Genomic DNA, 5000 nt, shown 5'->3' on the forward strand with positions numbered 1-5000 from the left:
ATCCCCCCCCTAAAAAAAAAATCTCCCCCAATGCCATAAACCGACACCGCCCACATCCCACCCAAACTTACCCCCAAACCAAAAAAACAACACGATCCCCCAATAAGCTCACAAAAATCACTCCCACAAATAATTAGAAAAAAAAAAAATCTTGCCAGTTTCACCAAAGGGTTTCAGCTCCTCCCCTCTTTTCGCGACAAGGGAAGGACCGGGGGAAACCCCCAAACCCCAAAAAAATTAATTACGGAGGTGTAGACTCGTGCCCCCCCCCCCGGGCGCCCGGAAGGGGAGGGCACAGGAGATGGAGGGGGGGCTACAGAAGGGGAGGGGCTAACAGAAAGGGGGGGGGGGGGGGAAAAGGGGCGACAGGAGATTGGAGGAGGGGCTACAGGAGAGGGGGGAGGGGCTACAGGAGAGGGGAGGGGAGGGGCGAAAGGGAGAAGGAGGGGAGGAAAACGGAAGGGGGGGGGGCCCTTTCCGGGAGAGGGAGGGGGGGGGCAACGGGAAGGGGGGGGGGCTACGGGAATTGGAGGGGGGCTACAGAGGGAGGGGGGGGGCGACGGGAGGAGGGGGGGAAGGGCACAGGAAGGGGGGGGGGCTCACGGGAGGGGGGGGTGCTACAGGAGAGGGGGGGAGGGGCTACAGGAGAGGGGAGGGGAGGGGCTACAGGAGAGGGGGGGTAGGGGCTACAGGAGAGGGGGAGGGGCTACAGGAGAGGGGGGAGGGCTACAGGAGAAGAGGGAAAGGGTCTTACGGGAGAGGGGGGGGGAAAAACAGGGAAAGGGGGGGTGGGGCTACAGGAGAAGGGAGGGGGGCGACAGGAGAGGGGGGAGGGGCACAGGAATTGGGGGAAGGGGCACAGAAGAGGGGAAGGGAGGGGCAAAAAGGAAGGGGTGGGGCTACAGGGGGAGGGGGGGAAACAGGAGGGGGGGAAAGGGCTACAGGAGAGAGGGGGAGGGGCTACAGAGAGGGGGGAGGGGCTACAGGAGATTGGAGGAGGGGCTACAGGAGAGGGGGGGTGGGCCCCATGAAGGGGGGGGAAAAGGGGCTACAGAATTGGAGGAGGGGCTCCGGAAAAAGGGGGGAGGGGACAGGAGGGGGAAAGGGGGAAAAACAGGAAGGGGGGGGGGGCTAAAGGGAAGGGGGGGGGCACCGGGAAGGGGGGGGACCAGGAGATTGGAGGGGCTACAGAGGGGGGGGGGGGGGCTACGGGAGGGGGGGGGGTCCCGGAAGGGAGGGGCTACAGGAGAGGGGGGAGGGGCTACAGGAGAGGAGGGAGGGGCTACAGGAGAGAGGGGGTGGGGCTACAGGAGAGGGGAGGGAAGGGGCTACAGGAGAGAGGGGGAGGGGCTACAGGAGAGAGGGGGGGGGGCTACAGGAGAGGGGGGGAGGGGGTAAAGGAGAGGGGAGGGGAGGGGCTACAGGAGAGGGGGGGTAGGGGCTACAGGAGAGGGGGAGGGGCTACAGGAGAGGGGGAAGGGCTACAGGAGAAGAGGGAGGGGCAACAGGAGAGGGGGAGGGGCTACAGGAGATTGGGGAGGGGCTACAGGAGAGGGGGGAGGGGCTACAGGAGAGCGGGGGAGGGGGCTACGGGAAGGGGGGGAAACGAAGGGTAGGGGATTCCGGCAAAAGAGCGAGGGGGGGAATGGGTGGGGGTAAAAGGGAAAGAGAGAGGGGAAGGGGGTAGGTGGGATTTTGGGTTAGTGGTTTTGAAAAGGGGGGAAAAAAGTGGGGGGTTGGCGGAAAGGGGGAGAATAGGGGAGTAAAAGGGGGTATCGAGTGGGGGGTTTGGGGGGTTCGGATGAAATTACTTAGGGGAATAAAGTGGGTGGGTTTGGCCGGGGTAGGGAATGGAAAGGGGGGGTGGGCTAGGGAGTGGATAAGAAGGATGAAAGGGATGGAATGTGGATGGGCAGTAGTCGATAAAGAAAGAAGTAGAACACAGAGAGAAGTAATAAAATCGAGGTCAAAGGCGAAGCAATAACAGCAGGAGGAGGGAGAAGAGGGGATAGGAGGGAAGAGGAGGAAAAATGGGAAAAAGAGAGAAAAGGAGAAAGAAGATAAAGAAGATGAGAGAGGAGAAGGAGAAAATGAGAAGGCAGAAGGAGAAGGGTCTGTGAAGGGAAAGGAGAAGGAAGGAGAGGGACAGTAGGAGGAAAACAGAGAAGTAAGGGTGGAAGAGAGGAGAGGGAGAGGAGGAAGAGGGGAAAAGAGAAGAAAGAGGGAGAGGTAGATGTAGAGGAGGAGGGAGAGGACGAAGAGTGGTGAAATGAGAAGGAAAAGGAAGCTATGAAGGAAAAGGAAGAGGAAGGGGAGAGAGAGGGGAAGGAAAAACAAAAGGGGGAGGAAGAGAAGGGGACAAAAGAGGAGGAAATGGAGGAGAAGTAGAGAGAAGGAGAGAAGGAAAAAATAGATGGCAAAACAAAGAATGGTAATACGAAAAAATGCAAACAAGAGGAATATATAAAAAAATACAAACGAGCAAGGGAAACAAATAAACAAAGAAGGAAAATACAAACAAAGGAGGAAAATATAAACAAAGGAAGGAAATGCAAACAAAGGAGAGAAACACAAAGAAAAGAAAAGAGAAAAACAAAAAAATATATTAATAAAACGGAAAAAAGAGAACGAAAGCGAGAAATATGAGAGAGAGGAAGGGGGGCCGCAAGGAACAATAAGGGGGGGGGGGGGGGGGGGTTTAAAATTTGGGAACCGGGGGGGAAAGGGCAAGTAAAAGGGGGAGTTTGTTTTAAGGGGGAAAAATAAAAAAAAGGGGGGGAGAAAAAAGGGGGTTTTCAGGATAAACCAGAAGCAGAAGAGGGAGGGAGGAAGGCTAAAAAAAAAAAATTCGACGGGAAAAAGAATGCTAAGGCGGGTAAAGTCCCGGGCAATACATACCCCCAAAAACACAAAACACCCGCGCCCCCAATCCCCCAAAACACACACACACACACCTAAAAACCCCAAAAACCACCCCCCCCCACAAAACCCCAAAAACCCACCCCCCAAAACCCAACCCCCCATAAAACCCCCCCGTAGTTTCCCCCAGGATCACGCTGCCCCAATGACCCCCAAAGACGAGGGAAACGGAATGCCCCAAAAGCGGATGCCTTTTTTTTTCGTTTTTGGGGCCCTCTTAAACGGGGAACGGGCTGAGAACTGAAGCAAAAAGGCCGGGGCTGATTGGGCGTTTTCCCGGCGTTCCCTCGTTGTTTTTTTTTCATTACACATTTTTTGTGACACAAAAAACACGCACATAAAAGTTGTGTGTGTGTTTTTGTGTGTTGTTTTGTGGTGTGTGTGTGGTGGGTGTTTTTAAAATATTTTAATATAAATAAAAATAAATTAATATATTATAATATTTTAAAAAAAATATAATATACACACACACGCACACACACAGACACACACACACACCAACACGCACACACACACACACACCCCTATATATATATATAAATATAAATAAATAATAATATTATAAAAAAAATAATAATATTTTAAATATATATGTATATATAAAATATTATCATATATATATATATAATATTTATAAATATATATTGTAATAATATATATATATATATATAAAATATAAAAAATATATATATATAAAAAAAAAAATGTGTTATGTATTGTGAAATGGTTGTTTTTGTGGGGGTGTGTATTTTGTGTGGTGTGTTTGTTGAAATATGTATGTGGGGGTTGTGTATTTCACATATTTTTCTTTATTTTTTTCCTTCTTTTTTTTTCCTTTTTTCCTCTTTGTTTGTTTTTTTGCATTTTTTAGGAAAATAATTTATAAGGGAACAGAAAATGGAAGGATATAAAAGGAAAATGAGAAAATTTTCAGTGACAAAAAAACAGAAGGGAAAATAAAAAAGAAAAATAAGGAAGAAAAAAGGGGAATTTTTGATAAGAAAGGGAAAAAAAACAAAAGAGGGGACAATATAAGATAAATAACGTTTAAAAAAGGTACTAATAATGAATAATAGAAGATGATAAAAAATTTGGGTAGATAGGTTAAATAGATAATGAAGATAGGTATTTTGGGAATAAGAGATAAAAACAGGTAGGGAGTAGATATATAGCAAGTAGATAGGGGAAGATAGGGGATGGTTAATATTAGGGGGGAAAGAGATAGATAGATAGAGATGGATGAGTAGATTTTGATAGAGAAAAGATTTAAAGAACCACTCCAAAAGGGAAAAAAAAGATGAGTTGAGATAACAATATAAAGATGATTATATACAAAGATGTAATGTAAATAATCCAAAAAAAAACATTGGAAATGATAATGATAATAACAATCATGATAGGCATAAAGATGATAACCATACTGATAATCATAATTTAAAAAAAAACATAAAAATTTAAATAAATTTTAAAAATCATGGGTAAGATGTATAAAGGAATCTGAAAGCAAAAAGAAAATAAGATAATTTAAAAAAACCCCCCCCTTTCTCCCAATAGGATGTATAAAGATATGAAAACCCGTAAAAGCCCTATAACCTAACACCAAAAGAAAAACAATTAAAGTAAAATAATAAAAACGTATAATACCCGAAAAAACCGATAAAAAAAACCGAAACTCCCACAAGGGGCCCTCGCGAAAACTTTTTAAAAAATGGTTGCATTCATGGAAATGGTCGGCCCAAAACAACACACTCTCGCCCCCCTGTCCTCTTTTCTCACGGGTTCTTTCTCTCTTCTCTCGCTCTCCCTCGCTCTCCTGGGCTTTTCTCTTCTCCCCCTTCTCCCCCCCGATCGCCTCACCCCATCTCCCTTTTCTTCCTTTCTCCTTCTTTCTCCTCCTCTCCTCCTCCACCCCTTTTTCTTTTCTTCTAGCCCTTCTTCTTTCCCTCCCTCTTTTTCCTCTCTTCTATCTTCTCCTCTTTCTTCCTTTCCTCCATCTTTAATCCCTTCTCTCTCTCTTCTCTCTTCTCCTCTCCTCTCTCTCTCCTCCCCTCCCTCTTCTCATCTTCTCTCTCATCTCTCTC

The sequence above is a fragment of the Penaeus japonicus genome, unplaced genomic scaffold (assembly GCF_977035675.1).
Source record: "Penaeus japonicus unplaced genomic scaffold, GWHDUDI00000001_assembly GWHDUDI00000034, whole genome shotgun sequence".
Lineage (NCBI taxonomy): Eukaryota > Metazoa > Arthropoda > Malacostraca > Decapoda > Penaeidae > Penaeus > Penaeus japonicus.